We start from the raw sequence: 23,644 nt of genomic DNA, 5'->3' as shown, positions 1-23,644 counted from the left end.
AGACAGATTTTTATGTAAAAAAAAAAAAATGAAAATATACAAAAAAGTACACATATTTGGTATTGCCGCCTCCGAAACGACCCGCTCTATAAATGTGTCACACCAGTTAACCCTTCAGTGAACAGCGTAAAAAAAAAAAAAACACAAGGGAAACTATTAGTGATGAGCGAGCATGCTCGCTACTGCTCGGTGCTCGCCTGAGCATCTCACTGCTCGAGATGCTCGGCGATCGCCGAGTATTTCCTGGGTTGCTCGGCAGGAGCTCGGGTCTCCTCCCTGCATGTTTGGCGCTCTTTACTGAGCCAATGAACATACAGTGATTGCCTGCCACTCAATGTAATGCCGTAGCAATGTTGGTTGTGGCATTACAGTGATTGGCTGGCCGCACAGCGTCATCAGGTCTATACCACACCTGGCACCGCCATGATCATCACACTCACTCCGGAATCAGACAGTGTAGAGAGAGGTGCTGCTGAGTTAGGGAGAGATTGGCTTGTTTCTAGTTAGTGTAGGTGTACCAAACTATATTAGAGAGGCATTTCCATCTCAACAAACAGTCCTTCTGAAGACTAATCCATCTGCAAAGATATCAGGCAGGCAGGGTATATAGCAGACTGCAGTGCATATAGCACAAGAGGCTCCATTCCAGTTTTGTCTGCTGCTGCTGCTGTTAGATATTTCTAGTAATAGGCCCAGATCTCAGGGACCAGGAATATTTTTTTTTGGATCATAATCCTCATTATTTGCTTAAAAAACAATCTAGAGAACACCGTTGTTCTGCGCCATTTGCTTGTTGGCACTGCAGAATAGAGCCAAGTCCTTTCCATATTACAGCGCTAAAAATACAGCTATTTAAAACTGTGGTTTGTCCTTCACACGGATCACATATAATTGCGCTGAAAATACTGGCATTTCTGGCATCCATTAAAAATTGGTTTGTGTGTCAGTGAAGCAATTGACACCAGTTTGCTGTTCAAAATAATTACCTACAGGTGAGGTATTTAAAATTGTGTTTTCTCCATCACTCGAATCACATATACTTTTTCAGAAAATACTGCCATTTCTGGCATCCATTAATTTTTTTTTCAGTGTGTCAGCAAAGTTTTTGACACCGGTTTGCTGTTCAAAATAGTTACCTACAGGCTAGGTATTTAAAACTGTGGTTTCTCCGTCACACGGATTTTATATAACTTCGCTCCAAATTCAGCAATTTGTAGTGAGCGTGGAAGATATTGTCCTCCATTTAAAATGGGCAAGGCGCATGGCAAGGGATGGGGAACTGGAAGTGATGGTGATGGTGCATTCAGAGGCCGGGGCCGTGGGCAAGCTGAAATTGTGCCACAACAAACACCCAAATCTTCTTGCCCGACCTTCCTGCCCCAATTCCTAGGGGACCGCAGCACACCACTATTGAACCAAGAGCATTGTCAAAAGGTTGTTGGTTGGATAGCGGATAATGCTTCCAGTCACTTTGCCACCACTACCACCACCACCCTGTCTTCAACACTGTCAAGTCTCAGTACTCAATTTCAGAATTCACACCCTGATCCTCCTTCCTCCCACCATGGCGAGTGCTAAGAGACAACTGATCCCACACTTGGACACTCCGAAGAGCTGTTCACCTTTCCATTTATATATTCAAGCCTCTCGCTTGATCCACTTTAAGCGGGGCAAGAGGAGGTCGCATGTAGCGATGCCCAAATATTTGAGCAGCCACGGTCAGACGAAGGCGACAGTGGGAAAGTGTCACAAGAGGTGGACGTTGATGAGACACAATTGCCAGAAAGTCAGGAGGAGGACACGAGTGTGGAAGTGGAAGACGAGGTGGTGGATGATATAGTAACTGACCCAACCTGGAAGAAGGACATGCAGAGCGAGGACAGCAGCACACAAGGGGAGGAAGGTAGAGCACCCCAACAGGCAGGAAGAAGCAGTGCGGTGGCCGCAGACAGATGGCAGGCAACCGTTCCCTGTAACACCAACACAAAAGAAGTTGCCAGTACAACTGTTAGGTCTTCCCGAGTCTGGTTGTTTTTTTTAAAGACTCTGCCCATAACTCCAAAAAGGCCATTTGCAACACCTGCCAGGCCAGCATCAGCAGGTGTGGCAAAACTAGCAGCCTGACCACCACCAGCATGATCAGGCACATGGCAAAAAAGCACCCGACTTTGTGGGCTGAACCCCAGGGTCCAGGAACAGTGTCTGCGGGTGGAACCACTGCTTCTTCCACTGTTGTGCATGTAAGCCAATCCCCTGTCCATGGTGCATGCAAAGATGCCTCCTGCCCTGCACCTGTCGCTGCACACTCTCAAGTAGAAGCATCAGGAAGCACGTCCATGTCTTTGTCCCAGCGCAGCGTTCAGTGTTCCATACCCCAGTCCATGTAACGCCAGCTCAAATGCACAGCCAACGCCCCACAGGCCACACTACTAAATTCACACAATTCACAACTGCTAGCGCTCAAAATGTTGCCTTTTAAGCTTGTGGAGACTGAAGCATTCCGCAACCTGATGGCGGCGGCCGTCCCTCGGTACTCGGTCCCCAGCCGCCACTAGCAAGCACGTGTTCCAAAACATTAGCCGTGCCCTCAACAATGCAGTTACTGGGAAAGTCCACCTAACCATGGACACGTGGACAAGTGTTTGTGAGCAGGGACGGTACATCTCGCTAACAGCACACTGGGTTAACATAGTGGAAGTCGGGACCCTGTCGGACTTTGGGATGGAACACGTCCTCCCGACGCCAAGGATTGCGTGCCCTAGGTCAATCAGGGTAGCCCCCACAGTCTACAGCTCCTGTACCTCATCCTCCTCAGCCTCCTCCTCCTCTTCAGCCTCCATCTCCAAAATGACCACATCAGTCACAAGCTGGAAGCACTGCAGCACTGCCTCGGCCAAGCGGCAACAGGCTGTGCTGAAGCTAATATGCTTAGGTGACAAAGCGCACAAGGCTGAAGAGTTGTGCACAGCTCTGAAAGAGCAGGCAGATCTGTGGCTCAAACCGCTGAACCTATAGCCAGGCATTGTCGTGTATGACAATGGCTCTGAGGCGAGGCGAGCTCACAGACGTACCATAAACCCAAACAAAAATCTAATAGGTATCTAAAAGTAAAACAAGTAGAGATATATCCTGAAGAAAAATATAAAGAGATACCCAAGACTCATTGGAGATCTATACAAAACATAATCTTTATTCATAGCAACATGTTATTCTAGATAAATACATCACATACAGAGGTATTGGGAAAAGAGCAGCTAAAACAATAAGATACAGGGTATATAAACCCAAAATAGTAAGGAGACCGTAGCTAAAGCCCCAGATAGGTATAAATATCACATAAGCAATGATTACATATAGATAAAATATATCAGAGATGACTAGATTATTTATACTGAAATGAAGTGCATAGGACAGTGATTGAATCAAAATAAAACAACCGCTGAAGGCACTATACCATGCTGGCTCAGGGTAAGTATAAGAATCTGAAGTATCTCAGTCCATCTGAGTAGAGATGAGAGACCAGGGACTGATATAAATGAACAGCCTGACATTAGTTTAATCATATAACAATATACCGGCCAATGCCTTGTAGATAATTACCTTGAGTCATGATAGAAATCAGGGGCTCGTGATAGCGGTCTGCAAAACGCCTCGACGCGCGTTTCGCCTCAGCTTCATCAGGAGGCGTGGTTAGAATAAGAGGTGGGTCCTATTTATATGAATGACATGTGTGTAACTGCCAATTGGCGCGCTATCCCCCGTGATGCCGCGCCCCCAGCGATGACTCGGACCGGCGTGCAGCCCGCGGGATGAGGAGGAGGAACGACGTCATCCCCCCCATCACATGGCGTAGAGCTAAGACCTTTGGAGATATCGTCTCCAGAAGTCACTATGTCCCTCCAAAAAAACAGTTTTTCCCTGGCAGTAAGGGCCCACCATGGGGCTGTTTCGCCTGTGGCAGATGCTCAATCTGTAAATATATCACCAAAACGGGTGAATTCTTAGACTCCGGTAGGAATAAAAACTTTAAAATCTTACATCACATCACATGTGAAACGGAAGCGGTCGTTTATCATATTCGATGTCCGTGTGATCTAGTCTACATAGGAATGACCACAAGACCCCTCAAAATCCGCATTCAGGAACATATTAGAGATATAAAAAATGCCGCCTCTTGCTCAGACCCTCAACAACTTAAATCTATTCCCAGGCACTTTTTCGATGCCCACAGCTGTAACCCTAAGGGCCTTTCAGCTCGTGGCATCGATAGAGTCTATATGGGCATTAGGGGAGGCAATACTAAACAAAAATTGCTCCAAAAAGAGACACGCTGGATTATCACATTGGACACGGTTATGCCCTCTGGTTTGGACGAGTCTGTTAGCTTCAAGTCTTTTCTGTAAATACCTTTTCGTTGCGCTACTTTTAATGATGGGTTCCTATAAATGCTGTCTTTTATTCCCACATGAGTTGTGTTGTATTTACTCATTATTGATTTTATTCCTTTTGACATCCCTAGTGCTGTGTCATCTATTGACTATCACTTCATCATCGTTTTTGTCTATTCTGACACGAGGCTCTGACGTTTTACTAAATAATGGACTAAACATCATACACCTTTGAGTGATTTCTCCAGACGGTCTCCTATCAAGATTTCTGTCTACTTGTAGTCTATCTATTTATGTACATGGATTTAGCCATCTATATAACTATTGTATTTATATTTATTGTACTGGCCTTTTCCACTGGTTTATCATTAATTATGCAAACCCATTTTGACATATTGTGCATAGCATTCGGGGGATTATTAATCCTGACTACAACTCAGGACCTCATGGTATCTGGTATGATTTATTAGATATTGGTCCTATGCCCTCTACTGTTATAGGTCAGGGCAGGTCGTCATTATTATTCCCTATTGTCCTCCTATCTGTCCTCATTGGTGGCAGGGGACTGGCCACCCCCTGGCAGCAATGACGCCACTAGTGAGCATTGAGTACCTGTGTTTGTACTCCTTCCCTCCTGTCTGGTTATCTGTGGACGCGCTCTCTCTCGCGCGCTGCGGCGCTCCGGCGGCGTCGGGGCCTGTGCGTGGTTGCCTTGGTGATGGGGGGGATGACGTCGTTCCTCCTCCTCATCCCGCGGGCTGCACGCCGGTCCGTGTCATCGCTGGGGGCGCGGCATCGCAGGGGATAGCGCGCCAATTGGCAGTTACACACATGTCATTCATATAAATAGGACCCACCTCTTATTCTAACCACGCCTCCTGACGAAGCTGAGGCGAAACGCGCGTCGAGGCGTTTTGCAGACCGCTATCACGAGCCCCTGATTTCTATCATGACTCAAGGTAATTATCTACACGGCATTGGCCGGTATATTGTTATATGATTAAACTAATGTCAGGCTGTTCATTTATATCAGTCCCTGGTCTCTCATCTCTACTCAGATGGACTGAGATACTTCAGATTCTTATACTTACCCTGAGCCAGCATGGTATAGTGCCTTCAGCGGTTGTTTTATTTTGATTCAATCACTGTCCTATGCACTTCATTTCAGTATAAATAATCTAGTCATCTCTGATATATTTTATCTATATGTAATCATTGCTTATGTGATATTTATACCTATCTGGGGCTTTAGCTACGGTCTCCTTACTATTTTGGGTTTATATACCCTGTATCTTATTGTTTTAGCTGCTCTTTTCCCAATACCTCTGTATGTGATGTATTTATCTAGAATAACATGTTGCTATGAATAAAGATTATGTTTTGTATAGATCTCCAATGAGTCTTGGGTATCTCTTTATATTTTTCTTCAGGATATATCTCTACTTGTTTTACTTTTAGATACCTATTAGATTTTTGTTTGGGTTTTTGGTTTAGTGATTTGGAGATGGCATTTCACCTTTGGTGATCTGCTTTTGTTTTGGTCATTACTTGATTGCATTGTTTTTGCAGATTCCTTAACAGGATTTATGGACTTTAGAAAGAGAGATAAAGCCCGAGTTATTCAACTCGGGACGGTATTTGGTGAGAAGTCAACTACCTCTAAGGATACAAGTGACATTAAAGACTTGAAGCAGCAAATTAAAGATCTACTCAAAAAAAGAATTAAACTATGGTGGAACAAAGCCGCCTTAGAAAATTATCTATGTAAAGATATTATACCCAGAGGGCTCCGCATCCAACTCTTTCCCACTTTGGACACTGAAGATTCAGTGCTCACTGGTAAGTGGGAAGAGACACTTACTAAATGTTCACGCACTCTACTAGAAATTCTTATTGGTGCCGATAAAAAGGCGCTAGAACCTATCGAAAAAGAGATTGATTCCCTGCGGGAGAAAATTCAATCTCTACTCCCAATAGACGAGTATAAAAACTTTGATCTATCTTTGGAGGAAGAACTTTCCAAATGGGAATCTGAGATCCAGAATTTCAAAACAAAAAAATATCTGAGGGATCTTGAGGATTATCAATCCAAGAATATTTACCACTGGCATCATAAAAATAGACACAATAAATTACGCACTAGGTCTCAGTCGGCCTCAAGCATTTCATCTACCTCTGAGGAAGAATGTGGAGGACATTTTTTAGACAAACGGGCTCTGCCCGGCGAGGCATTGCCCATAAACACTCTTCAGCAGCTCAGGACTCCATATATACAAAAGAAAAACCATCCATACAATTTCAGACAAAAGAGAGGAAAGAGAACTTAAAGGTAATTAATTTATCTAAACACACTCTATCTAAGACACAGATTGAGGTGCTGTCTAGGGGCCTCTCTTTTTCACCGGTGGAGGGCTATGATTACTTTACCACCATTAAGGATCTTGAATTATTCGCTCGTAAGCTTATCTTTAAGAAGTACTTTAGTCCATCACCACATAGATCAGAAGCGCTCTCTTCGGATGCCGAGATTCGGGCCTTACAGGATCTCGAGTCTTTGGCGGCTGAACAGAGCGCTGATAATACTACGAAATTCCCCACACATTTGTATAGACGTTCACATGCGTTCCCGCCCCTGTCTACCTGCTCTCAGGTTGACATTTTTGTCAAGTTAGTTAAACAAGACCTTCTCCAACTTAGGGAGGGTATCCTTGAGGATAACCTGTCTAGACCACAAAGACAGGCTATCCGTGAACTCAAAAACTTAAAGGACATTGTAATCAAAAGGGCGAACAAGGGCGGGAACGTTGTATTATGGTCTATCCTAGCATACGAACGTGAAGCCTTCAGACAACTTAATAATGTTCAAAATTATAGAAGGCTGGATAACATTCCTACCACAACCTTTGCAAGAGAACTTTCACATCTACTGGATGATGCCGTGGATAACTTGGTTATCCTTCCAAAAATGAAAGAGGCACTACTTTTGGAACATCCAGTGGTGCCGACCTTTTATCTTTTGCCCAAGGTTCACAAAGACCCCCTCCACCCACCAGGCAGACCCATTGTCTCGGGTATTGGGGGTCTTTGTGAACCTATATGTAAATTCGTGGATTTTTATCTCCAAAGATGCATGGAGACTCTCCCATCTTTCGTGAGGGATACCACTGATGTTCTAAAACGACTAGACGGGATTACTCTTGAGGAAGATATGTGGCTTGTTACTTGTGATGTGGAGTCCTTATATACCTCGATACGTCACGACCAGGGCATGACGGCTGTAGAATTCTTTCTGACCATGACCAATCTTTATCCAGATCTTATACTATTCATTCTCTCTCTTTTGGATTTTATTCTTAGACACAACTATTTTGTGTTTAAGGACCGCCCCTTCCTGCAGCTCCAGGGCACAGCAATGGGGGCGTCTTGTGCGCCCTCATAAGCTAACTTGTTCCTGGGGCTGTGGGAGAGGGATACGGTCCTTAATACACGTGGCCATGAAGCCGTCATGTCCTGGTCAAGATATATTGATGATATATTGTTTATCTGGCAGGGCTCCATCTCGCAATTGGAAACATTCCTTCACAGTCTCAATAAAAATACTCGTAATATTCATTTAACCTGGAAAAATAGTCAGACATCAGTTGACTTTTTAGACTTACTTATCACCAAATCAGGAGATAATAGAATTGAGACTGACATCTTCAGGAAGGAGACCTCCACTAACGCTTTATTACACTATTCTTCCTCACACCCGCCAAAACTAAAAAGCTCTATCCCTGTAGGGCAATTTTTACGGGCACGACGTATCTGTTCTAACGACTATAATTTTCGCCATCAAGCATATGATCTATCTCGTAGATTTCAGGATAGGGGCTATCCAAAGCAGGACATTAAACGCGGCTTCTTACGAGCCAAAGCCATTAGTAGACAAAGCCTACAGTCTAATGCTAAAAAGAAAACGAACACTGATATATTACCTAGATTTATTACTACATTTAATACTAATTGGATCAATATTAAAAAGATTTTTTCTAAACAATGGCTTATTTTACTTACGGACCGTGATCTACGCGGTCAGCTTACTAAACAAACACTTATAACATGGCGTAGAGCTAAGACCCTTGGAGATATCGTCTCCAGAAGTCACTATGTCCCTCCAAAAAAACAGTTTTTCCCTGGCAGTAAGGGCCCACCATGGGGCTGTTTCGCCTGTGGCAGATGCTCAATCTGTAAATATATCACCAAAACGGTTGAATTCTCAGACTCCGGTAGGAATAAAAACTTTAAAATCTTACATCACATCACATGTGAAACGGAAGCGGTCGTTTATCATATTCGATGTCCGTGTGATCTAGTCTACATAGGAATGACCACAAGACCCCTCAAAATCCGCATTCAGGAACATATTAGAGATATAAAAAATGCCGCCTCTTGCTCAGACCCTCAACAACTTAAATCTATTCCCAGGCACTTTTTCGATGCCCACGGCTGTAACCCTAAGGGCCTTTCAGCTCGTGGCATCGATAGAGTCTATATGGGCATTAGGGGAGGCAATACTAAACAAAAATTGCTCCAAAAAGAGACACGCTGGATTATCACATTGGACACGGTTATGCCCTCTGGTTTGAACGAGTCTGTTAGCTTCAAGTCTTTTCTGTAAATACCTTTTCGTCGCGCTACTTTTAATGATGGGTTCCTATAAATGCTGTCTTTTATTCCCACATGAGTTGTGTTGTATTTACTCATTATTGACTTTATTCCTTTTGACATCCCTAGTGCTGTGTCATCTATTGACTATCATTTCATCATCGTTTTTGTCTATTCTGACACGAGGCTCTGACGTTTTACTAAATAATGGACTAAACATCATACACCTTTGAGTGATTTCTCCAGACGGTCTCCTATCAAGATTTCTGTCTACTTGTAGTCTATCTATTTATGTACATGGATTTAGCCATCTATATAACTATTGTATTTATATTTATTGTACTGGCCTTTTCCACTGGTTTATCATTAATTATGCAAACCCATTTTGACATATTGTGCATAGCATTTGGGGGATTATTAATCCTGACTACAACTCAGGACCTCGTGGTATCTGGTATGATTTATTAGATATTGGTCCTATGCCCTCTACTGTTATAGGTCAGGGCAGGTCGTCATTATTATTCCCTACTGTCCTCCTATCTGTCCTCATTGGTGGCAGGGGACTGGCCACCCCCTGGCAGCAATGACGCCACTAGTGAGCATTGAGTACCTGTGTTTGTACTCCGTCCCTCCTGTCTGGTTATCTGTGGACGCGCTCTCTCTCGTGCGCTGCGGCACTCCGGCGGCGTCGGGGCCTGTGCGTGGTTGCCTTGGTGATGGGGGGGATGACGTCATTCCTCCTCCTCATCCCGCGGGCTGCACGCCGGTCCGCGTCATCGCTGGGGGCACGGCATCGCGGGTGATAGCGCGCCAATTGGCAGTTACACACATATCATTCATATAAATAGGACCCACCTCTTATTCTAACCATGCCTCCTGACGAAGCTGAGGCGAAACGCGCGTCGAGGCGTTTTGCAGACCGCTATCACGAGCCCCTGATTTCTATCATGACTCAAGGTAATTATCTACACGGCATTGGCCGGTATATTGTTATATGATTAAACTAATGTCAGGCTGTTCATTTATATCAGTCCCTGGTCTCTCATCTCTACTCAGATGGACTGAGATACTTCAGATTCTTATACTTACCCTGAGCCAGCATGGTATAGTTCCTTCAGCGGTTGTTTTATTTTGATTCAATCACTGTCCTATGCACTTCATTTCAGTATAAATAATCTAGTCATCTCTGATATATTTTATCTATATGTAATCATTGCTTATGTGATATTTATACCTATCTGGGGCTTTAGCTACGGTCTCCTTACTATTTTGGGTTTATATATCCTGTATCTTATTGTTTTAGCTGCTCTTTTCCCAATACCTCTGTATGTGATGTATTTATCTAGAATAACATGTCGCTATGAATAAAGATTATGTTTTGTATAGATCTCCAATGAGTCTTGGGTATCTCTTTATATTTTTCTTCAGGATATATCTCTACTTGTTTTACTTTTAGATACCTATTAGATTTTTGTTTGGGTTTTTGGTTTAGTGATTTGGAGATGGCATTTCACCTTTGGTGATCTGCTTTTGTTTTGGTCATTTCACAGACGTACCATGCCTGGCCCATGTGCTTAACCTCGTGGTTCAGCGGTTTCCCAAAACCTACCCGGATCTGTCAGATCTGCTAGTCAAAGTACGCCGCCTGTGTGCACATTTTAGAAAGTCACCTACAGCTTCCGCCGCCCTTGCCGTGTTTCAGCAGCGTTTCCAGCTTCCGGCTCACCGACTCGTGTGTGATGTCCCCATGCGTTGGAACTCTACACTGCAGATGTTGGGAAGGATTTGTGAGCAGAAGAGGGCAGTTGTTGAGTACCAGCATCAACAAGGCCATTGGTATTCAGTTCAGACTCCACACATAAGACCTCAGGAGTGGACATGGATGTCAGTCATATGTACCATCCTCCAAAACTTTGAGGACTCCACCAAGATGGTGAGCGGCGATGATGCCATAATTAGCATAACAATCCTGCTTCTCTGTCTTCTGAAATACTCACGGCTCACAATCAAAGAGGATGCATTTCAGGCGGAGCACTAACAGATGGAGCTAGGAACCATACAGGGTGATTACACACAGCCCAGTCTCATCTCATCCCAACGTGGATTGGGTGACAATGAGGAAGAGGAGGAGGAAGAACAGGAACTAGTTTCATGTGCTATAGACGGTACTACCTGCACAACTGTCATACCATGTGTTCAGCGTGGATGGCCAGAGGACAGAGAGGAGGAGGAGTAGGAGAGCATGGTCAGTCATCCTCTTGGTGAGGACACAGAAGTCTTGCCTGTTAGCAGTCTGGCACACATGGCTGAGTTTATGTTACGCTGTCTTTCCCATGACCCTCGCACTCTCAAAATTTTGGGTGACAGTCATTACTGGTTGTTGACACTTCCAGACCCACGCTACAAGGAGAACTTTATATCTCTTATTCCTGAGGCAGACAGGTCTACAAAAATGGGGCAGTACCAGAATGCCCTTGTTGCAGAACTATTAAAACAATTCCCATCTGAAAACGCTGGCGGCAGAGGTCACAGTACGTTGGACAGCCAAGGAGTACAGCCGAGAGAGATACAACTTCAATACAGCAGAGGCAGGGGAACATTGTCAAAGTTCTGGGAGAATTTTCTCAGCCTCTCCCATCGCACAGGCACTGAGGCGCGGGGTACTCTCACAAGGAGTGCAAAGTTTGAGAAGTTTCTGAGGGAGTACCTTGCCGAGCATTCCAACGTCGTCCGTGATTCCTCTGTGCCTTACAATTATTGGGTATCAAAGCTGGATATGTGGAATGAACTGGCTCTCTATGCCTTGGAGGTCCTGGCCTGCCCTACCTCTAGCGATTTATCAGAGTGGGTTTTTAGTGCCGATGGTGGAATTATAACTGATAAGCGCATCCGCCTGTCAACTGAAAATGCTGACAGGCTGACTACCAGCAACCAGCAATTACTGATTGGTCATTCTTCTAGACCCATGCTACAAGGAGAACTTTTCATCTCTCCTTCCCGCGGCGGAGAGGTCTAGTAAAATGTTGCAGTACCAGAAGGTCCTTGTTGCGGAATTATTAACAAAATTCCCATCTGAAAACGCTGGAGGCAGGTTACAGTTCCTTAAACAATGAAGGAGTACAGGTGAGGGAGACACAAATATGATGCAGCAGAGGTAGAAGAACACTGTCAAAGGTGTGGGACAGTTTTATCAGACCCTCCTAGCACCCAGATCCTGATGCATGTGGTACTCTGACATGGAGGGAAGATGGAAGATGCTGAAAGAGTTTCTTACCGACCATACCAATGTCCTCCGTGATTCCTCTGTGTCTTACAATTATTGGGTATACAAGCTGAACACGAGGCAAGAACTGGCTCTCCTTTGAGGTCCTGGCCTGCCCTGAAGCTAAAGTTTTGTGAGAGCAGCTTTTAGTGCCGCCGGGAGCATTATAACTGATAGGCGCATCCGCCTTTCAACTGAAAATGCTGACAGGCTGACTCTTATTAAAATGAGCAAGGGCTGGATTGGGCCAGACTTCTCAACACCACTGAATGATAGCAGCGTAACATAAACTCAAATCCACTGTATTTTTTTGGGAGTTGTATTCCCATGCACCTCTTCACACCCACACATGGGTATACGCTTCCTGATTTTGGCCATTTGCTCTTGTCCTCCTCATTCTCCTCATCCTCATTCTCCACCACCATATCATCAGGGTGACCGTGATCTGTGATGCAACAGCCACATAATTTTTTTTAAGGGTGTTTATGATGCCCGTAAAAAAAAAATGTATACAGTAAGTTCATGTATACCCCACATGGGTAAATGTTTGTCAGCCCATACACTTAGTGAATGGGCATTACAAGTATAGGTGACCCGCTCCTTTCTAATGGGAACATTTTTTTATGCGGCCCTCCTCCACATCTCTTACAATTTTTGGCAGCCCTTGCATTCACTGTATAGGCAAACAAAATGGGAGGCCAACTTCCTAATAATGGGAACATTGTTTTCAGAAGGCCCTCTGACCTCCACGTCTCTTCCAAAGGGCATTGGAGTGCCTCTAAATTTTTGGCAACCCTTGCATTCACTGCATAGGCAAACACAATGGGAGACCTACTTCCTAATAATGAGAACATTGTTTTTAGGAGACCCTCCTGTAAGTCTCTTCAAAGGGGTATTGGGGTGCAACCAAAATTTCAAAGTGGTATTGGGGTGCATCCAAATTTTTGGCCAAAATATCAACTAATACCTCATATGATATTTTTTGCACTTTTTTTATCTGCCAGGGCACGGCCAGGCCCAGTAATGGTGACCTTGTGAGTGGGGGCTTCACAACTCTGCGATGCACGGATAGGGTGCCGGGCATCCCGCCTAGTCGAATAGTAGGGGCATGTAATAGGATGCTGGCTAGGCACAGTGCCGCGAGTGTGTGAATTGCACCCTACTGCAAGTTTCATCTGTGTGCAGTTTTAATGCTGGGCAGTCGCCCCTCCAGTGAGAGTGAGTGAGGGCGATTGTTCATTAGCATTCTGCACCTGTGTTACCTCCTTCTAACAAAAGGGGGCCGGCTGTGTCCTGGTGTGCATTTTTTCTTGAAACCTTGGCTGGTGAGTACCATTGCCTTTTGCTATTTTCTAAAAATTCTGTCTATTGTTCTGGCTATGCTGTCTGTTTTTAATATTAGAGTAGGGACTCGCAAAACCGTGAGGACCCTTGACGATGGGTTGCGAGCTTACGTATTTTGGCCAAAATATCAACTAATACCTCATATGATATTTTTTGTACTTTTTTTATCTGCCAGGGCACGGCCAGGCCCAGTAATGGTGACCTTGTGAGTGGGGGCTTCACAACTCTGCGATGCACGGATAGGGTGCCGGGCATCCCGCCTAGTCGAATAGTAGGGGCGTGTAATAGGATGCTGGCTAGGCACAGTGCCGCAAGTGTGTGAATTGCACCCTACTGCAAGTTTCATCTGTGTGCAGTTTTAATGCTGGGTAGTCGCCCCTCCAGTGAGAGTGAGTGAGGGCGATTGTTCATTAGCATTCTGCACCTGTGTTACCTCCTTCTAACAAAAGGGGGCCGGCCGTGTCCTGGTGTGCATTTTTTCTTGAAACCTTGGCTGGTGAGTACCATTGCCTTTTGCTATTTTCTAAAAATTCTGTCTATTGTTCTGGCTATGCTGTCTGTTTTTAATATTAGAGTAGGGACTCGCAAAACCGTGAGGACCCTTGACGATGGGTTGCGAGCTTACGTATTTTGGCCAAAATATCAACTAATACCTCATATGATATTTTTTGCACTTTTTTTATCTGCCAGGGCACGGCCAGGCCCAGTAATGGTGACCTTGTGAGTGGGGGCTTCACAACTCTGCGATGCACGGATAGGGTGCCGGGCATCCCGCTTAGTCGAATAGTAGGGGCGTGTAATAGGATGCTGGCTAGGCACAGTGCCGCGAGTGTGTGAATTGCACCCTACTGCAAGTTTCATCTGTGTGCAGTTTTAATGCTGGGTAGTCGCCCCTCCAGTGAGAGTGAGTGAGGGCGATTGTTCATTAGCATTCTGCACCTGTGTTACCTCCTTCTAACAAAAGGGGGCCGGCCGTGTCCTGGTGTGCATTTTTTCTTGAAACCTTGGCTGGTGAGTACAATTGCCTTTTGCTATTTTCTAAAAAGCCCTGCCACTCACTTCATACGCAATGACAGCATAGGAAACCCACTCTTTAGTAATGGGAACAATAAAACATAGCCGGCTGATGGGTCTCTAAGAATAGTGAGGGCCGACTGCTGACCCTTTAAGAATAGAAAATGTCGCCTGATGGCCCTATAAAAATAGGCTTTCTGACTTTCAGAGTCCCTCCTTCATAAATGAAACACGATGTGTCTGATGATATCTCACACACCACATGGCCAGATAAAGTTGTAAAATGTTAAATTGACATTTCCTGGTGAATGCTTTTGTCAAGGTTGAAAGCAATGCAAAAGTGAAAAAATGAATCAAAAACGCTACGTGTGAACATAGCCCAAGGTATGGAGGAGCATTTTTGTTTTTGGTTATTTGTTTTGCTTTATATACAAGTCATTACCCTGGAAAGGATGTTCCTTAACATATTTCCCAGGAAAATCCATTTTGGTTTCTTTTTTGTATGTTTTATTGTGAGTCCGTAAAAGTGGCGTAATACCTCTAACAACGTTGTTGACAGAAGTGACCTGGGAGTCAGAAATTCTTCCAGGGGTCTTCCCCATGCTGTTCCCATGTCATTTGAGCACTGTTCCCATTGATTTGGGCAATTATTAGGCCCTCTGCAGACCGCCGGGGGGAGCCGTCTGAAAAATGCTCGAGTTTCCCATAGACTTACATTGGGCTCGTTGCTCGGTTCGAGCACCCGATTATTCCAATTTGCTCGACCCGAGCAATGAGTACCCGAGCATTTTAGTGTTCGCTCATCACTAGAAACTATGCCTTTTCATCATACTGCTTGAAAAAAGTGGGATAAAACGCGTTAAATTAGATGGATGTAAATAAAAATGGTACCACTGAAAATATCATCTTGTCACGCAAAAATTAAGCCGCCATACAGCTCCATCAGCCAGAAAATTAAAAGGTTACAGCTCTCAGCATACAGCAATGCAAAGATAATTAATTTTTCTATAAAAGTCTTTATCTAAAAGCGCAAAAACATAAAAAAATTACATAAATATGGTACCGCTATAAACGTACTGACCCGAAGAATAAAGCTGCCTTATAAATTTTCCACACAAGTAACAACAAAAAAACAAACAAAATTACTGAATTGTTAGTTTTTGTTCATTGTGCTTCCCAAAAATCAGAATAGAAAGCAATCAAAAAATGTAATTTGGCCAAAAATGGTACCAATAAAAACGTCAACTTGTCCTGCAAAAAACAAGCCCTTACATGACTTTGTTGGCCAAAATATGGAAAAATTATAGCTCTCTAAATATGGTGATGCAAACATTAGTTTTTGCATAAAAAGCATCTTTTAGTGAGTGACAGCTGTCAGTCATGAAAACCCCATATGAATCTGGCATCGCTGTAATTGCACCGACCCGAAGAATAAAGTCGCCTAATCATTTTTATACTGCACGAGGAATGACATAAAAAATAAATAAAACCAATTGTTCACCTGCTGCTGATTTGTTTATTCTGCCTCCCAAAGATCACAGTAAGGCACATTTATCCTGCGGTCTACGCTGAGCGCTTACACCCGGGTTTCCGTGTAAATCTCTGAAATACGTGATTCAGACGGAACCCCTGACGGAAGATTCCCTGTAATGAGGCAGATGGAGGCACTGTGGATGTCGTCTGACCTATGATCTGGTGGTGTCCATCTTTTTAGGCATAGATAAAAGCGTGGTCGGCCACAGTTTTGTGCACCTCTGAAAAGAAAGACAGTGCTGAACAGAGGCGAGACGGAGTCAAGAGAAACTCTGCTGCCTCATCTCAACATAGTGAATGGATCCCTCAGGGGTTTCATCACGTGAATTACTTCATTCGGAGATTTAGATGGAACAAAGTAAGTGCTCAGCGTAGAACGCCAGATAAATGTGATCTAAAATGTTATGTAAAATGTTCCCAATAAAAGCTTCACATAAAAGCCCATACTCAGGCTTGTCATGTGTTAATGGAAATATAGGGGGCTTCCACGTTACTGGTAGTACAAAGGCTCTGGAAAAGCAAAATGGCTCCTCACCCCCCCAAAAGAAATTCAGCAAATTCTGCACTCCCAAATCCAAATCCCCAATCCCTTCTGAGCACCACAATGTGTCTAAACCACATTTAGTGTCCATATGTTTGGCAGGGTATAATTTCCTAAATGGGGTCACTTGAGGGGGGGATTCTGCTCTTCTAGCACTTAGGGGCTTTGTATATGGAGTCCACAAAATATTCTAAGAAAATCTTCGCTCCAAGAGGCAAATAGCGCTCCGTCCCTCCTGAGTGTCGCCGTGTGACAAAGCAGTACTGTAAAGCCATATATGAGGTATTGTCACATTCAGCAGAAATTACGGGACAAATTTGGTGCCATGTTTACCCATTATCCCAGTGTGAAAATGTAAAATCTGGGGCTAAAATAAAATTTTTGCTGTAAAAATGTAATTATTTTTTCCTCACTGCCCAATGGTATAAAATTCTGTGACGCACCTGTGTTGTCAATATGATCACTACACCCCTAGATAAATTCATTGAGAGGTGTAGCTGGTAAAATGGGGTCATTTATGAGGAAATCTGCTGTTCTGGCACCTCAGGGGCTCTCCTAATGGGTCATGTCACCTGCAAACCACAACAGTAAAATCTGCACTATAACATGGCGCTTCTTCCCTTCTGACCTTTGCACTGTGCCTCAAAATTAGTTCCCAATTACATGTAGGGTATTGGCGTACTCAGGAGAAATTACACAAGAAAATGAGAGGTCCATTTTCTCCTGTTACCCTTGTGAAAATAAAAAATTTGAAAAAAAAAATTTGGGACTAAAAGAAAATTTTTCAGATTTTTTTATTCTTATTTTCACGGCTCTACGTTATAAATTTCTGTGAAGCACCTGGGGGTTCTAAGTGCTCACCACACATCTAGGTAAGTTCATTGAGGGATCTAGTTTCCAAAATGGGGTCACTTGTGGAGGGTTTTCCACTGTTTAGGCACATCAGGGTCTCTCCAAATGCGACATGGCGATCACTAATTATTCCAGCAAATTTTACATTCTGAAAGTCAAATGGCGCTCCTTCCCTTCCGAACCCTGCCATGCGCCAAAACAGTGGTTTTCCAACACATATTGGGTATCAGCAAGCTCAAGATAAGTTGTACAATATTTATATATCTTCCTAACAATTTTTTTTTCCAAAGTTGCGCTGATATAAAGTAGACATGTGTGAAATGTTATTTATTAACTATTTTGTGTCACATATCTCTCTGACTTAAGGGCATAACAATTCAAAGTTTGAATATTGCAAAATTTTCGAAATTTTCACCAAATTTCCGTTTTTTTCACAAATAAACGCAAGTCATATTGAAGAAATTTTACCACTATCATGAAGTACAATATGTCACGAAAAAGCAGTCTCAGAATCAGGGGAATCCGTTGAAGCGTTCCAGAGTAATTACCTCATAAAGTGACAGTGGTCAGAAATGAAAAAATTGGCCCAGTCATTAACCTACAAAGTGGCTCTGCCCTCAAGGGGTTAAATTGATTGTAAGTAAAAAAATAAACAAGCAGACAGGTAGTTAGAGTAGAGAGGAAACGGTAGGGAATATTTAATTGAGGTGCTTTAGAAAAGTGATTAGATTGGATTAAATAGACATTTAGTATGAAATCCACCTTCGGTTTCGGAGCGCCCCTTTAATTCTACACAATACTAATTTTATCGCTTTATAAAAAGCAGTTGATTATATGGTTACGTTTACAGCCTATTTTTATCATCTGTATTGTCATCCGTACGGCATCCATTTTTATATATCAGAAGTGAATAAAATTTACAAGAACGAATACAGTTCCCAATGTTAGTAATGGAAATATATCTGTAAAAATCAGATGATTCATATGGGACCCAATTTTTTTTTGTGCACACTCAGACTTCAATAGGCGAGTCCCATCCGACATACAGAAGAGACCGCTGCGTGCTCTTTTTCACACGGATATTTGGTCTGTGTTAAACTGTAACCTGAATAGCTCAATTGCACAACATTGCTCCTAGCAGTGTCCGTGTGAGGTCAGGTTTATTTTCTTTCACGAACAGCACTTGGACTGAATGCAGCCTGAATTTGTTGCAATACAGTTTATCAGAACAAGTATTGTTAGTTGATCAAGTAATAAATAAATTGGGAGCATTGGAAAAAAAGTTGTTTGCCCTCTTCTGTGCCACATGCATAGAACAACATCACATGTGGGGCAGGAGGTGACAGGCAGGGGGGAAAAATGTATATGTGCAGTCTATGGAGTGGATGTGATAAGTCATAGATCACAGGGAGCACTGTGGGGGCTTAACCCTTACTTCACCTGCATAGGACAAACAACAACATAATAACACACAAGCTCGGTTCAATGAGGGAGGTAATGGTTAACCCTCACACAAAGGTGAGGAGGCAGTAGAGTATGTGGTGATGCAGTATAAGAGCAGTTTGGGGAGCACATAGAATATCCCATCTGAAGGCTGAATGTAGTGAAGGTGAGAGAGCCCTTCACTGTTTGAGTCATTCACTAGGAATACAAGTGTTATTGACTCGCCCCCTGGGCCGTGGGGTACCCGGAACCGGGCTTCTGAACGATGCTGGGGGTAGTAGTGGCAACCCGATCCCGTGGCTCAGGGTGGTCAGACCAAGTTTTGGCAGTCTATCAATCAGTGCTTTAAATGTCTGACTACGCCACCCGTGGATTGCGGTCAGGGATAACCGCCGCTGCGAGGCAGACCGCTGAGGCTGGTGTTGGTGTGCAGCACAGGGGTAGGATAACTCCCCACGGGAAGAGTGTAGACTCAGGGCAGTGTTTAGGGAGGATGGGAGTGATGGTGCTGGCGCAGCAGAAATCACACAGAGTCCAATGATGCAGTCCAGGGTTTTTACTCACAGTTGTTATCCAAGTCACTTCTGTCAGCAATGACTGCCCAAGCCGTGCTGGGTCCACCAGGTGAGGGGCTCGGTCAACCCCCAGGCAGTTCAGGAGTATGGCACAGGACCCCCTTCTGTCCTTTCTCTGGCCTCTCGTGCCCCACCAGTGTCCTGACTTCTGTCCAGCTACCACGGACCGTGTCGGGTAAGCGTTGGCCTTCACTTCCCGCTATCCTATATGGTGCCTTCCTAGCAGGTTTAGTGGGGGGTCGCACCATTAAATGATCACGACCTCTGGTTCTTGGCTGAGGGATGATATACCTCCAACAACTTGGGAATCCGGTACCCTTCCACAACCTGACCCTTCACCCGATATCACACGGGTTTGCAACGGTTGCTGTCCGTTCTGCACTCTTAGGGTCCCTTCTGCCTTCTTGTTTCTGGAGCCCTTCCACTACTCTGTCTCTTCTCCTTCCTTATTTATACCTTCTCCTCTTCTCCTCTCTGGCCCCGGCCTTTTCTCTAGGCCTGCCTCGTGGAGCTGAGCTCAGGCTGAGCCTCGGCTCGCTGTCAGCTCTCTCTGACTGAACTCCTTCTCTCCTCTGAACTGCTCTTCTTACTAAGATGGCTCCCACCTTTATCTGCTTCTCTGTGTCCGAGCTCAGGTGACCTGCACCCAATGAGCTCCTTCCTGTGCTGCAGAAACCGTCCCCTTTGTGCTCCTACACCACTGGGTTCTCTCCCCCCTCCCCACTCCAGCCAGGGACATGGTCAGTTGTGCCTGCATCTGGGAGCACCGTCGAGCTGTCCCCCGGAAATGGGGTGAGTGTGTGTATGCAGCTAACTGAGCCCTGGTCCACACTCCATCCTTACCTGGGAGTGGAATATCACCCCTCTGGTTGAGGTGCAATACCCCTGTAGCAACCGAGCCCTCGGGGCGCTACATTATCTCCTATCAGTCTGAGCAGCCAGGAGACTATTCAGGGAGATGTGGCTGCTGATAATTGGCTGCTCTACCAGAATGTAAACTGCAGGCTGAGAAAGGATGCAGCACTGGTGCTATGACCTAATCAGCACAGCAGACACACAATGTCAGCTCCAAGGTGTTATTTGATATGGGGCTGCACTTAGAAGCTACTTTTCCTACTTGTGTGCAGCAGATGGGAATTGTAGTCCTTGCTATCCTCCTCCTGAAGCTCCAGAAGAATATTGAGCTGATCTGCAAACAAGGAACTCAGCATCCACCAATGATAAGACAGCATCCGAGGGGGGCTACAATCTGAATGGCGATTCTGAGAAAAATCAGAACCATTTCTTAGTCTCTCTCCGGCCCTCTAGCTGTGCCTGCCAGCGGGCTGGTCAGGAACAATCAAAGGGTCAAAAGTAGCCACGGGCCGCAGTTTGCCCATGCCTGATGTAGGTAAATAGAATCCTAAAATGTAATATTCTCTATTAAGACTCTTCAGGTCAAGGGTTTTCAATGTGTAAAACCAATATGCCTCTCTACACTTAAGCTGTTTCACTTGATCATCTTCTTGTCTGGTTCTCGGTAATGGCATCCCTCTTGCTAACTTCCCTAGCACTAGGAATTCTTCTACTCCACAAGCAGTGCACCAGGATTGCCTCAACTCCAGCCTCTGAGAGTTTGAGTCCATCTTTCCCTGCAGCTCTTCAAGATAAGTGTGCCTAAGGGCCCTGATGTCTATCTTGAAGTTCCCAGGCTGACATATGGATTCGCACGGAAGGGTTCTATGGCAGTCCACTGCCTCGGGTGACATTGTCCCTAGCAGCCTATGACCACTGTTGTCACTTTACCACTCTTTCTCTAAATAATCTCACTTCTTCCTGTTCCTGAAAGCTACCCAGAGATTCTCAAAGTGCCCACCCATTATGGGCTGTCCTCACACTTAGTTAACTCTCACACTATGCCTGCTGTGTTACTGGACAAACTTCACCTTTCACCTACATTCTAGACAGTGATATCTTGTGACCATTAGTATGGCAGCTCACTGGGAAATTAACATATCACAAGGAAACATATCAGGAACAAAACATTATTCACATCCTACATATTCTATACCACAGTAGCACTGATGTCTTCAGGGGGACCATGGCAGCGGGTCCATCTCCTTACATGATCAGGGAGATGTAATCCTTGGACACATTTAAATCAAGACCAAAAATGGCAATCGTCAATTTGGCATTTAAAGACGACAAACAAGCCCTCAGCATTGGACATTATTCCAAACTGATTAATTTACTGTCCAAACATGCTTTGATTCCATTGTGAGAAAAGCGCAATGCAAAAGTTTGTTGCTGTAGTAGTTGTTACATTATGAAATATATGAAAGCGAAATGAAAATAATTTAGGTCATCATATATCAGGCCTATTATTATAGAAGAAAATACAGTTCATCTGAAATTAGAGAGGAATTCTTAATTCCATACTTTTATGAAGTATTTATACCATCTGTAGTGTTGAGCGATACCTTCCGATATCGGGAAATATCGGATCGGATTGGATCGGACCGATACCGAAAAAGTATCGGATATCGCCGATTCCGATACCGGAAACCAATGCAAGTCAATGGGACATAAATATCGGAATTAAAATAAACCCTTTCTTTCCTTGTAGGTTATTTCTACATGAAGGAAAACAACTAAGAATAATGTAGAATGTATTGGGGGAGGTGGGGGAGACAATAAAGGCATAGAGGTTTAGCCCAGTCAAATGGAATAGCAGGAATTAATATTTTTTTATTATGTTCTGAGTTACGGAAATATTAACTATGTTAAGTATTTTTATATATTGTCAGATATTTATGTTTCACTACTTCCATGCTCTTCACCTTCTTTTTTACTTCTCCCACACTTTCTCCTTCATCATCCTCAGCATCTTTTTCATCCACTTCTTCTTCACCTTCTTCTTCTTCACCTTCTTCGTATTATTCTTTTTTTTACATTCTTCATATTCTACTTCTTCATCTTCTTCATATTCTTCTTCTTCATCATATTCTTATTTGTGACAGGCATTCCTGTAGTTGTTATCTATAAAAGGTTGGACATTACACCTTTCGTTCTGCCCGTCACAAAAGATTTACAACAGGATTTGTCCGCGTTCAGTTTGGCCTGCAGCAGCAGGTCTTTTCCAGGGGCACCACGAGGAGGAACGGACTCACCCCCATACACTGCTTAGTCATCTTCTGCTTATAATTTAGATATTATCTTTTGCTCTGATTTTTAGTCTTATGCTTAATGTTCTTCCGCTTTTTGTTCTGCAGCTTCTTGTATTTCTGCTTCTTGGTTTTCTGTCTCTTGTTTTTCTGTATCTTGGTGCTTGTCTTCTCTTCTTTGTCTTCTTGGTCAACTTCTTCAGGGTCATCTTCTTGGTCTTCTTCGGGGTGGTCTTCAGGGTCGTCGTCTTCGGGGGTCCTCGTCTTCGGGGTCCTCGTCTTCTTCGGGTTGGTCTTCTGGGTCCTCGTCTTCGGGGTCCTCGTCTTCTTCGGGGTGGTCTTCAGGGTCCTCGTCTTCTTCGGGGTGGTCTTCAGGGTCCTCGTCTTCTTCGGGGTGGTCTTCAGGGTCCTCGTCTTCAGGGTCATTGTCTTCGGGGTCCTCGTCTTCTTAGGGTTGGTCTTCAGGGTCCTCGTCTTCAGGGTCCTCGTCAGGGAGATCCAGAGTGATTACCAAGAACCATTTCAAAAAGCTTGAACTTGGAAATGTAGCAGAAGGTACAAGAAAGCTGAGGAACTACCGAGGACCAGCTGACGGTACTGGAACCCGGATGGATAGCAGAAGGTACAAGAGCCAATGGAACTACCGAGGACCAGCTGATGTTACTGGAACTCGGTTACTAAGCAGGAGGTACCTGTGCCAGAAAGCACTACCAAGGACCAGCAGACGTTGGTGGAACTTGGATACCGAGAAGGAGGCACCTAATCCAAAGGCACTGCCGAGAACCAGCTGACGGTACTGGAACCCGGATGGGTAGCAGAAGGTACAAGAGCCAATGGAACTACCGAGGACCAGCTGATGTTACTGGAACCCGGATGGGTAGCAGAAGGTACAAGAGCCAATG

Source organism: Phyllobates terribilis, unplaced genomic scaffold (assembly GCF_046119375.1).
Source record: "Phyllobates terribilis strain yellow unplaced genomic scaffold, ASM4611937v1 Scaffold_1__5_contigs__length_1240528914, whole genome shotgun sequence".
In the NCBI taxonomy this organism is placed as follows: domain Eukaryota; kingdom Metazoa; phylum Chordata; class Amphibia; order Anura; family Dendrobatidae; genus Phyllobates; species Phyllobates terribilis.
Note: the sequence above shows the minus strand (reverse complement) of the source record.